This window comes from Rhinolophus sinicus, chromosome 8 (assembly GCF_057876585.1).
Source record: "Rhinolophus sinicus isolate RSI-liver-muscle chromosome 8, RSI-T2T, whole genome shotgun sequence".
In the NCBI taxonomy this organism is placed as follows: Eukaryota; Metazoa; Chordata; class Mammalia; order Chiroptera; family Rhinolophidae; genus Rhinolophus; species Rhinolophus sinicus.
This window is the reverse complement of record NC_142508.1, coordinates 43253358-43266753: the sequence shown is the minus strand read 5'-3', so window position 1 is coordinate 43266753 and position 13396 is coordinate 43253358. Positions and strand designations below refer to the sequence as shown.

The 13396-nt window shown below is 46.6% G+C and overlaps 1 pseudogene; it reads right to left on the bottom strand.

The window, feature by feature from the left end:
* Positions 1-6818: 6818 nt before the first annotated feature.
* On the bottom strand, positions 6819-8903 carry LOC109458003 (PACRG-like protein; annotated as a pseudogene).
* Positions 8904-13396: the final 4493 nt, after the last annotated feature.

Sequence of the window (13396 nt, the reverse complement as noted above, 5' to 3'; positions counted from 1 at the left end):
TTACTTTTATACCTTCCCTTGCCTGTTTGGGGAAGGGGAGCTGTTTGAAGAGGGGAACTGTTTGAGGAAGGGAACTGGCGCTTTCTAATCAAATTCGTCTACCAGGTTTGTTCTGCTTGACCATCCTAAAGGAATTAGCAAAGTAACCCACTCTTATCTATCCGATCTGCTCCGTTTGTCAGGCCAAAAGGAACTTTATGATTAACCTCAAGGAGTTGTTACATTTTATCCTGGAGCAAAGGAGTGATTTCAAAACCTGGAATTTTAGGATATGGCTGTCTTTGTTGATTCCACCAGGGACCTCCCTGTCTACTTAGAGACATGCTAACTATCCTGTATCATTATGTGTTTATTTTTGTGGGTACGGTGAGCACACACTGTCTAGTTGTGGTCTTTGTGTGTTTATGCTTGCACGTTTGTCCATGCCCGATTGCATCTGTGTGTGTGCTTGTAAGATTTTTATATGTGAAGAGGTGTTTGTATTTATGTGAACATGCTGATGTGTTTCTGTGTATGAGTCCGCATGTGCTTATGTATGTATTTTTGCATGTGTGTAGGCTTATATGGATTTATACTGATTCCTATGTGAAGAGATGTTTGCATTTGCATGGTGGTGATGGTGGTGTGTGTCCAGGTGGGAGTCTGTGTGGGCTTGTGTATTTGTGCATCTCCCCGTCCTTGTGTTTGTAGGGCCTCTGGGTGCTCAGTGGTTATCAATCTAGTCCCCCTTCCTTCACCCTCCTTTCTGTGACAGCCACAGATGGGAGAAATAGGAGTGGGGAGAGACACAGAACTGGTTAAACTCAGAGGTGGAGGGGGACGGGTGGAGAAAGACAGAGAGACTGAGACCTGGCAGGGGGACATTTGAGCCTCTGGATCTCTGACTGCTCTCACCAGCAACGGGCAGTTCTCTCACTGCCTCTGGCTCTGTGTTTACAGTGCAGGACATTTCTCCCGTCCTCTCTGTATCTATGTGTCTCTCTATCTCTTGCTATCTCTCCCTGTCTCAGTGTCTCTGTTTCCCCTTATAGGCTCTGAGCTCCAGAAGTGCAAAGACTGGGCCCAGGTTGACTGATGTCCACTGGGCTGGTGTCTGTCTCCATCATCGCCCTGAGTCTCCAGCAGGCTCAGTCCCAATTTGCAGAATATGTGAACGATTGTGTCCACATGGACCTGTTGTACCCTGGGCCTGGCTTTCCACTGCTTTCTGTGAGGGTGATGGTGAGACAGTGAGGGACATAGCAAGCAAACATTCATTCATTCGTTCATTCATTCATTCACTCAACAAACATTTGTTTTCACCCACTCTATGCCAAGCCCTATTGTAGGCACTGGGGATGCAGCAGTGAACAAGACAGGGAAATACCCAGGCTCTCACAGAGCAACCATTCGAGTGGGAAAGACAGATGACAATAAAATGGAGATACTCGTAAATGTGGTAATTCACATGGTGACAAGGTAATATTCAGACAGCATGCCCTGGTTTGTCCTTCCTCGTTGTTTTTCCTCAAGCTTCCATTTTGATTGTTAGTGCCAACGTGTACTTTGATCATTACACTGGGTGTGGCAATTATTATTATTAGGGTGGGAGGCACAAAGATGGAAATTGTGATATCTGAGGCCATGATATCACATGGAGAGGCAAAGAGGCAAGCATGGCGAAGAGGGGATGTGAGATGCCAGAGCAGCACTGAAGCCCAGAGACTGAAGAATATATGGAGTAATGAAAACACACTGAGAGACAGAAAAGGACAAAAGAGGATGCTGAGGGAGCTAGTGGGATGCTGAGGGGGCAGTGAGAGGCTGAGGGGGGTAGTGAGGTACTGAGGAGGCGAGTGAGTGGCTGAGCAAGCTAGTGAGGGTCTGAGGGAGCTAGTGGGGGCTGAGGGGGCTAGTGAGGGGGTGAGGGAGCTAGTGGGATGCTGATGGGGGTAGTGGGGGCTGGGGAGCTAGTGGGATGCTGAGGGGTGTAATGAGGGGGTGAGGGAGCTAGTGGGATGCTGAGGGGGGTAGTGAGGGGGTGAGGGAGCTAGTGGGATGCTGAGGGGGCTAGTGAGGGGGTGAGGGAGCTAGTGGGATGCTGATGGGGGTAGTGGGGGCTGGGGGGCTAGTGAGGGGCTGCGGGGGTAGTGAGGGGGTGAGGGAGCTAGTGGGATGCTGAGGGGGCTAGTGAGGGGGTGAGGGCGCTAGTGGGATGCTGAGGGGAGTAGTGAGGGGATGAGGGAGCTAGTGGGATGCTGAGGGGGCTAGTGAGGGGTTGAGGGAGCTAGTGGGATGCTGATGGGGGTAGTGGGGGCTGGGGAGCTAGTGGGATGCTGAGGGGGCTAGTGAGGGGGTGAGGGAGCTAGTGGGATGCTGAGGGGGGTAGTGGGGGCTGGGGGGCTAGTGAGGGGCTGTGGGGGTAGTGAGGGGGTGAGGGAGCTAGTGGGATGCTGAGGGGGGTAGTGGGGGCTGGGGGGCTAGTGAGGGGCTGTGGGGGTAGTGAGTGGGTGAGGGAGCTAGTGGGATGCTGAGGGGTGTAATGAGGGGGTGAGGAAGCTAGTGGGATGCTGAGGGGACTAGTGAGGGGGTGAGGGAGCTAGTGGGATGCTGAGGGGGGTAGTGAGGGGGTGAGGGAGCTAGTGGGATGCTGGAGGGGGTAGTGGGGGCTGGGGGGCTAGTGAGGGGTTGAGGGGGTAGTGAGGGGGGGAGGGAGCTAGTAGGGACTGAGGGAGCAGGAAATGGGCTGAGGGGACAGTTAGGAGCCACTAGAGCCTGGCTGAGAGTTTAAGAGAAAAGCAGCATGAGGAATCAAAGCTAAACCTGGCCAGGCCCTTCCCTGCTCCTCCCCAGTCTCTGGGAGCCTGCATAGATTACTTCCTCTTCCTGCTTCTCCTGGCCTGGACCAGGTTCTCAGCACCCAGGCCCCATGGCCCTGCCATTGGCTCTTTGTTTTTTCTCCTCCTTCTCCTCCTTGTGGGCCTCAGCCTTGAGATCTTGTTCAGGCCACCCATGCTGGCCTTGCCCCCAGGCCCACTGTAGTCACACAACAGCCTAGCCAACTGTCCCCCCCCGTGTCTTTCCTTAAGGAAAGAAGAGTCTGTGAGACTGTGCCTTTCTGGGTCTTTGTTCCATCCTTATGTTTACACCTTATGTCTCTCTGTCTGGTCCCCAAAAGATGGTTTGCAGCCAAAGACATAAGATATCTCACGGGAGATACAACCTAAGCCAGGCGGAACCAAGTGGGGACCCCCAATGAGCTGCCTTAGAAAAATATGGGGAGGGTGCCTTGCCTCCTCTTCCCTCTGCCTGGGAAAAGCTGTTGCTGGCTCTGGCTTTTCCCTGGCACCTGTTTGTGAGAGAAGTTACAAAAACAATAAAGATCAGTTCTCTCCACTTAGCTCAACGGAACTGTTACAAAATAAGAGACTTGACCCTTCTGACCCTGAGAAAGTACATACCTTGATTAGGACATTGTGGGAACTTGTGCTTCAGCTGTTGACTGACAAAGGGTGATTGAGATAAATATTTTTCTGTTATGATGTGTGAGTTTCAGAGACCGTGTATGAAACAATGTTGCTTTCTCTTGTTTTTGCATACCTATTCAATAAAAACCCCCAGTCAGCCATATTCTGGGCTCCAGTCCTCTGAGACTGAGAGACCCCTGGCCTTCGGAGAGATTTAACTGCATTAAGTCTCTGTTTCTTTCTAAAAAACTTAACCCAAACCGCCCCTTATCGCACCCTCACTGCCCGTGTTGCGCTGGACGTGACAGCCCACCGTCCCTCCCGAGGCTGGGAAACCTCCTACAGCTGAGGGGAGCACCCTTCCTCCAGGCTCTGCTCAGGGTAAGCGTGCGGGCTCCCTCTGCAGCCCCTGCTTTCTCCCTGGATGCAGAGAGTGGTAGGGATGGGCAGGGACAGGCGGGGAGAGAGGTGAGAATATGGAAGGATTTTCTCATCAGAAATACTCAGAGGCAGAAACATGGAGAAACCCAGAGCCAAGGAAACAGCAAGAGACAGAGACAAAGAGAGTCGGAGAGAGGGAGATTGAAAGAGGCACAACGACAGACACTGAAAATCATAGAGAGAGACAGGGGAGCGAAAGAGAGAGAGAGAGAGAGAGAGAGAGAGAGAGAGATATTAGAAAAAAGAAATGGAAACAAGAGTACCGATTCAATGAGAAAGGGAATAAGAAGACAAGAGAGTGAGCAGAGAAACCAGAGACAGGAACAGAGAGTCACAGAGACATAGAAACACACACTCTGAGACCAAGAGATCAAAGGGGACAGAAACACAGAGGTAGGGAGACCATGAGGCAGAGGCCCACAGAGAGGGCCCCTGAAAGAAGCAACGAGAGGGAAAGAGGACCAGACTGGGAGAAATGAAGACAGAGATGCTCAGGATCAGACACAAAGAAACAGAAACAGATAGAGATGCCCAGAGAGACGGGAGCAGAGAGAAGCACAGTGGAAACGCAGAGATGACTTCCTAGTGAGAGACAGACAGACAGACAGACAGACTGAGTGGCAGGCCCTCAGGGTTCAAGGCCACTGGCCCTCTTGCTACCGCTGAGGGCCCAGTATGGGCCCTTGTACACGGTGCACCTGGGCACAGCCCCATGGTCGTGGTCGTGCTGGGTGGCTAGGAGGCAGTGTGAAAGTCTCTGGTAGAGCAGGCAGCTGCCTTTGGAGGGTGTAGACACAGCCATTTCCAAGAGGCTCTGGGTCACCTCACATCCAAGTTCCAGCACAGTGGTTAAGTACCCAGCGGCTGGAGCCAAAGGACCTAGGTACAAGTTCCAGACCCAGCACTGTCTGTATGATGGCTGGCGTATTATTCAGCCTCTCTTTCTCATCTGTATAATGGGAATAATTATGCTCACTCCCCATCCCCAGGGATGCTGTGCGATTTCAGTCAATTAATGTATGTGAAGCGCTTAGACCCTGGCACATAATAAGTGCCCAATAAACATTGATTTTTCTGCTAAGAGCCAGTTCATGCAATGAGAGGTTTGCTGCTTCCTCTTTTGCCCATTTACATGTTACAATGCACTATGGTGCCTTGGGCCCCTGCTCAGAATAACATTTTCAACTCTGTAAAATTAAACTCATGAAAGAAGCCAGACATAAAAGGTCACATATTGTATATGATTCCATTAATATGAAATATCTAGAATAAGCAAAACCAGAGATGCAGAAAGTAGATGGGTGGTTGCCAAGGGCTGGGGCAGGAGAGAATGGGGAGTGACTGCTTAATGCACAAAGGGTTTTCCTTTGGGCTGATGAAAAAATTCTGGAACTAGATAGTGATGTGGTTGTATAGAGTGATGGTGAGTCTAGATGCTATTTCGAGAGCTACAGCTATAACATGCTATGAAATTATCTGTGGTTTCCATTGGTGACGAAGCTGATTACCACTGCCGAAACCACTGTCACTGTGATCTGCCTTCATAACTGATGGAAAGGCTAAGTTTCAGATAGAGGATAGTAAAAAGAGATGCAATTTTTTTTCCCATCCAAGTTCATGGGGCCCCTGAATTCTAGGGGTGCCTGGACCCCAGTTAAAGAATTCCTGGTATAGAGGTTTCAAACCTACACCCTGGGGTCCTCTGTGCCTGGATTTGAAGGCTGGCTCTGCCACGTGTAAGTTTTGGCAAGTGGCTGTCCTCCCTGGTCCTCAGTTTCTTCATCTATACAATAGGGAGTTATAAAAATTTCCCCAGACTTTTCTAAGCATTAAACAGGAGTATGGATGAAATGCACCACAAAACAAACAACAATAAAAAAAAAAGTCTTCGGAAGTGGAGGTGAAGAGTGAGGGGCAGGAGGCAAAAAATTTTAAGGTGTGTGAATTCCAGTTTCTATAGGGCAGGGGCCTAATTATTTGGTGTTTTCAGCACCCAGTTCATTGTTTAGCACATGGTAGGGGCTCAGAAGAATATTGTGGTATGAATGACTGTGTTATAGGTTTTACATGTGTCATCAAAAATTAATAAGTTGAAACCCTAACCTCTAGTGCTTCAAACAATGACCTTATTAGGACATAGGTTCTTTACAGAGATAATCAGGTTAAAATGAGGTCTTTAGGGTGGGCCCCAGTCCAACATGACTGGTGTCCTTATAAAAGGGGGAAATTTGGACATAGACGTGCACACAAACGTCATGTGAAGATGAAGGCAGAGATCAGGACGACGCTTCTCCAAGCCAGCGGCCACTAAAGCTTGACAACAAATCACCAGAAGCTAGGAGAGGCCTGCAAGTGAGTCTCCCTCCCAGCCCTCGGAGGGAACGTATCTTACTGACACCTTGATCTCGGACCTCTAGCCTCCAACACTGTGAGGCTGCATTTTTGTTGTTTAAGCCACCCAGTTTGTAGCACTTTGTTATGACAGACCGAGCAAACTAATGCAAATTGTATTGACCCCAGATGGAAAGTCATAAGATATGTTAGTTTCCTGTGGCTAAGAAGCCTCCTTATATTCTCCAGGGCTCACCCTGGCTGATGGCAATGCCTACAGGAAGAGGCCTGGGGTCTGAGAGCAGATACTATGTCTTACTATCCTGTTTCCCTGAAAATAAGACCTAGTCGGACAATCAGCTCTAATGCATCGTTTGGAGCAAAACTTAATATAGGACCTGATATTATATTATATTATATTAATTATATTATATTAATTATATTATAGAAGACCGGGTCTTATAGTAAAATAAGACCAGGTCTTATATTAATTTTTGCTCCAAAAGACGCATTAGAGCTGATTGTCCGGCTAGGTCTTATTTTCGGGGAAACATGGTAGTACTTGTCACCAGGTAGTAAGATTTTTGTTGGCTCCCTTCTTCAACAGCATAGGGAGCAATGTGTTGGGATTTTAGATTTGATGGTGATAAGGCTTCCCCTTCCACCATGCTGCTCTCGCTTTCATAATGCATTGGCGATTGGCTCTTTGAATTTCTTGTCCCTTAGTCTCTTGGAAAGACTTGCAAGCAGAGGTTTCAGATGGTCGTTTAGAGAAGGACCAACAATGACACTTAACCGTACCAGAGCATCCAATTCTATTTCAAATGCTTCATCACCTGAATGGACGAGAGCCACCTTTAGCACAGGAATCAGTCTAGGAAACGAAGGCACAGCTTTCGCAGGAGTACCTTGGACCAAAAGTAATTCTCTAAAACCCTCCTTTGACACAAAGATGTGTGGATGTTTAGTCTCTCTCAGACCCTCAGCTAAAGTAGTAAGAAAAGGATCAAATGGAAGGACATTCTCACTGTAACCTGTTTTACTGAGCCTTGGACCAATGTGCAAGGAATGCCTCCTTTAGAGTAAATAGCTGCAAATGCAGAAGGGGTGATTGTTCACCAAATGAGTTCATTGCTTTAGGATTAAGTTTACCACTTGGTCGAGGATGAACTTTGCTTGTAAACTCTGGAGAACTGGCTGACAGTGAGAATTTGCTTCACCGAACTGTGGTCCTTTTTTTTTGTGCACTTGATGATGTCCTTTGATCACAGTTACCTGTCACTGTTTCTCAACTGTACGTCTCTGTGCCACTCTGGCTTCTGCTTTCCTTTAACTGGGTGCCTCTCTCCCACTGCGACCTGCACACCAGCCACTACCCCAGGTGGAGTTTTTACCTAGCACCCTCTGGACCAACAGCCACAGGTCCCACCATCTGCCACCGGGGCTTGGGGAAAATCCCCCCTCTGATCATTTCATGGGCATGAGTGGAGGAGGGTCAGAGGACCTGGATCTGTTTCTCTTTTTTCTCTCCTCTTCCTTTCTAAAAACTGTGGTATAAAATTTACCATATGAACCATTTGTAAGTGTACAGTTCAGTGGCATTAAGTACATTCACATCATTCTGTGCAATCACCACCAGCATCCATCTCTAAAACCCTTCATCTTGCAAATCTGAAAATCTGTATCCATTAAACAATGATTCCCCATTCACCTTCCCCCAGACTCCGCCACTGTTCTTCTTTCTGTCTCCATGAATTTGACTACACTAAGTACCTCACAGATGTAGAATCATACAATATTTGTCCTTTATGACTGGCTTATTTTATTCAGCATAATGTCCTCAGGGCTCACTCATATTGTAGCACATGTCAGAATTCCCCTCCTTTTTAAGGCTAAATAATATTCCATTGTATGGAGAGACCACATTTCATGTGTCCATTCATCTCTTGATGGACACTTGAGTTGCTTCCACCTTTTGGCTGTTGTGAATAATGCTATTATGAACATGGGTGTGCAGATATCTCTTCAAGTCTTGCTTTCACTTCTTTTGGGGGATATACCCCGGCCCTGATCTATTTCTGAGTTCTCTCAGACACTCTCTCCAGGCCTGACTTATCACAGAAAAATCAGTCTCCAAGAACCTGTAAAATCTCCCCAAATCAGTGCCCACATACATGGGGCTTCTGTGATGTGGAATGGGGACTTTTTCATCCCCTTGAAATAGAAAAACTGAGTGGTGCCAGGGAGGAGAGAGTCTTGCCCTGTGAGTGCCCTTATTTCAGTTCTCTGCAGCCTGAAAATTCCTGAATGCCCTTATGGCTGAACGTTTGCTTATTTGTTTGAATTGACAGAAAAAGTGTCCATAGGTGTAAAGTAAATATAATGTGAGTTAGGTGCCCCTTTATGCCTTCCACTTGTTGCGTCAGGGGAATGCTCTGTACGGGTGGCCGGGGAGCACCTGGACATTGACTCCCCAGTCAGCAGGAGTAAACTCGGGAAGGCCTTGCCAGGCCCCCTGGCTGAACAATAGACAATAGCTGACCCGCCGGTGGAACACATGAATAGGATCACGTCGGTTGTCCTGTGGCCATAGTAACCTCATGTACATTGTAGAACTGCCGGAACATGTGCCCCTGCCTTCTACCCTAGATAACTACCCTGAAACTTGAGATCCATTGTCCCCATGCTTGCTGATTGTAATCGCTATGGCCTAGCATTCTTTCCCGACTGGTAATCTATTGGACAAAACTCTATAGGCCAGCCCGGTGGCTCAGGCGGTTAGAGCTCCGTGCTCCTAACTCCGAAGGCTGTCGGTTCGATTCCCACATGGGCCAGTGGGCTCTCAACCACAAGGTTGCCAGTTCAATTCCTCAAGTCCCGCAAGGGATGGTGGGCAGTACCCCCTGCAACTAGCAATGGCAACTGGACCTGGAGCTGAGCTGCGCCCTCCACAACTAAGACTGAAAGGACAACAACTTGACTTGGAAAAAAGTCCTGGAAGTATAGACTGTTCCCCAATAAAAGTCCTATTCCCATTCCCCAACTTAAAAAAAAAAAGAAACCTCTATAAAATTAGTGTCCCAGGGAAGCCCTAGTCAGAACTCTCCAACGGGGATGCACACTGGAAACACCTGAAGCCAAGCCGCTGCCTCGGTTCCCCAGCGCCTTGGAAACACTCTTCGGGTGGTGAGAACTCACTGTTGCTCTTTGTCTTACTTTGCTTTATTCTGTCTATCTTACTTATTGCCTCACTTAATAAATAGTGTCCTCTAGTTCCATCCATGTTGTCTCAAATGGTAAGATTTCATTCTTTTTTATGGCCATGTAACTTTCTATTGCATGTATCTACCATATCTTCTTTATCCAATTGCCTATTGACGGGAACCCTTGTGCACTGTTGGTGGGATTGCAAATTGGTGCAGACACTATGGGAAACAGTATGGAGGTTCCTCAAAAAATAAAAATAGAACTACCTTATGACGTAGCAACTCTACATTTGGGTATTTATCTGAAGAAATACAAAACATTAATTTGAAAAGATGTATGCACGCCTATGTTCATTGCAGCATTATTTACAATAGCCAAAATATGGAAGCATGTGATAGATTTCTTAACCTTGCCACCTACTCTAGCAGCAAGGGGCTATGTTTTATGTGGCCACAGAATCTGGGTGTTGAATACGCATTCACCATGCACACTGAGACGGAGTTGAGGCAGCAAAACACTATTTACTAAGTGAAATAAATCAGACAGAAAAAGACAAATACGACTTACATGTGGAATCTAAAGAACAAAGTAAACAAACAAACGAAACAGAAACAGACTCATAGATACAGAGGACAAACTGATGGTTACCAGATGGGAGGGGGTTTGGGGGATATGGGTGAAAAGGGTGAAGGGAGTAAGAAGTACAAATTGGTAGTTACAAAATAATCATGGGGATGTAAAGTACAGCACAGGGAACACAGTCAATAATATTGTAATAACTATGTGTAGTGCCAGGAGGGTACTAACCTCATCGGGGGATCACTTCATAAATTATATATGTCTAACCACTATGCTGTACACCTGAAAGTAATATAAAATAATTTAGAATATGGAAAAAAAAGAAATCTATAACCTGCAAAGCAATGGAAATAGCACAAAATGATCTATGAGTAAAATAGGTGAACATTCTCACAAGGGGCTGAAATCTGCTTTTGTGGTCACAAGTGATGCAACTAATACCAGGGTGGCCACTAGCCCTCATGGTGCACCTTTTGAGAATACAAAAGGCACCTTCTCAAGGCAAGTGGCCTGTTGAATGCACGGTATAAAGAAAAATGGTCCTTCTCAGATTTCAGTCCCACTTATACAAGACACGACCTTTATGGCCTCAAGTGGTAGCCCTGAGTAACAACAATAATAACCACGTATTGCATGCTTATTATGTGTCAAGTGATTGTCACTATTTCATTGACTCCTCTGAATTGATACTATTAATATGGCCATTTTGCAGATGGAGATACTGAGGTTCAAAGAGAAGTCACTCAGTCAGCCAGCTGGGGAGTGATGGAGCTCGGATTCAAGAGCAGGTCGGCTGACCTCAGAGGCCATGTCTCCCCACCCCGCTGTTTCCTAGAGCCAACTAGACCAGGGAGCTTTGGGCCAAAGTACCAGAAGCACACCTGTGAGTGCTCCTCTGGGTGGGCAGCCACAAGCGTCTGGACCAACTCCTTCACGGGGCACCATGGTGTTCTCACTGCTCCACACTGTCCTCCACCACCCTGACCACTTCCACTTTCACCCGTCTTTTGTATAACTCTCAGTCTTTGAGTAGAGCCTGTTATGCAAAGGGAGCTTGTGCAATGGAACGGACCAACCCCGTTTTGCAATATCGACCGAAAAGCTCGCTCTCTGCTGCCCTCTATGGAGGCGTGAGTTGTAGCAAGGATGACCGTTAGCCCGAATTGTGTGGGGACAGTCAGGTTGGGGACAGCGGGCTAGAGACAGTCAGATTCACGCCCTTTGTCCTGGTTTAATTATTAAGAGCTCCCTTTTCACTCTCAAAACAATCCCCGGGTGGACCATAAATTATATGGTCTCTAGTTTAAATGCTCTTTGATTTTACAGCCCAGTTATCTGGGGGGAAAATGGATTTAGGGGCTTTAAAGAGTAAATAGTTAAGGTTGAATGTGAACATTCTGGACGCTTCAAACGACCGAAAGAACTGACCTTTATTAATTGCTTACTCTGTGCCAGGCACTGTTGTAAATATTTTACAATATTTAAGTCACTTAATCCTTACACAACTTTAAGAGGTAGGTACTGTTATCTCTGTTTTACTGTTGAGGAAACTGAGGCACAGAGGGTACCAGCTGGTAGGTAGGGAAGCCAAGACTTGAAATGCCCTGCATCACAACGCTGTGCTGTCTCCCGAATCATAGAGTCGTGACAATTTACAAATCTGTATTAGGAATAATTACAACATGTGTTTATTGAATGCTCATGTGGACCATCTTATTTAAGCTTTACACCAAGCCTATGGAGTAGATATAATGAGTCCCATTTCAGGTTTTTTCCTATTATTGACTTAGTTATTTCTAATTGTAATAAAATATACATACATAAAATTTACCATTCTGACCATTTTCAAGTGGCATTAAGTATATTCACATTGTTGTGTAGTCATCACCACCATCTGTCTCCAAGACTTTTCTCATCTTGCAAAACTGAAACGTTGTACTCATTAAACAGTAACTCCCCATTCCTCCTCTCCATACCCCTGGCAACTACCATTGTATTTTCCATTTCTATGAATCTGACTACACTAGGAACCTCATAGAAGAAGAATCATACAGCATTTGTCCTTTTGTGAATGGCTGTTTTCATTTAGCATAACGTCCTCAAGGTTCACTCATGGCGTTGCATGTGTCCGAATTTCCTTCCTTTCTAAGGCTGAATAATAGTCCATTGTATTGATATAACATTATTTATCCACTCTTCTCCCATGTCAGGTTTATTCATTCATTCACTCATTCATTCATTCATTCATTCATTCACTCACTCATTCACTCAACAATTTTACTCGATGCTTACTATATACCTAGCACAAAACCTGTGAATAGAACTGACAAAATTCCCTCCCCTGAAAGTGTTTACACACTGGTGTGTTTGGAAACATATAATAAATAAGCAAGCAAGATATGGTATATCAGATGGTGATAAGTGCTCTGGTCAAAAATAAAGTAGGGAGGAGGCAAAGGAAATGGTAAGGGAGGCCTTCCTGAGAAGGATACCATTTGAGAAAAGACCTAGAGGAGGGGAAGGTGGAAGCCATTTGGATATACTGGGAGAGAGCATTCAAAGCAAAAGAACCAGCCAGTGCAGAGGGCTTGAGGTGGGTGGGCCTGGTGTGTTCTGGAACAGTGAGGGAGCCAGTGCCGCTAAAGTTGAGTGAGCAAGAGGGGGAGAGGTAGGTGAGGGAAGTGAGACTCAGGGAGGTCAAAGGCCTTTGTAAAGGTCACACTACTAATAGACAGCAAACCTGCAACATGAACAGGGTCTGTCTGGCCTCAGACCTCCAGCTCTAACCGAAACACCTGAAACACCATTTGCCTCGCAAATAACCCAGCGACAATTCCCATGTAGTGATCATTTACTTTGTGCTAATCCTATGCTCACATATTACGGGCATCATGTCATTTTACATGTGGCAAAACAGAGGCTCCAAGAACTGAAGGAACTGGTGGAGGCAGAATCGAAAGCAGATCTGTGTCAATTTTAAGTCCATGCTCTTCCTTGCTGTTGCTACACTGACACATATAGATAGAGTCCTTAAATTATGAACTTCAGCATTTTAGCATCTTGGGGCCAAGATCGACATGGCTGTTATGTTGGTAAAATACCTAAGTACTTCCCAGGCTGGTCGGTCAATAGCCTCTACCCTGAGGCTCTCCCCATACTGCTCCTGCATGGCTTGACCCACCCCAGTAGCCCAGACCTTTCCAGAATCCAGCGCTTAAAGGGTTAACACAGGCTCAGCAAGGGGCCTTCCCACCCTGCTCCTGCCACCTATCAGGTGTCTGTTCTTATTGCATAGGTGTCAGACACTTGTAATATCACCCTGACTTGGAACTATAATTGACATTTCTGGAAGGAGGCAGGATCTTCAGCTCAAAGATTAATGCCAAGTTAAC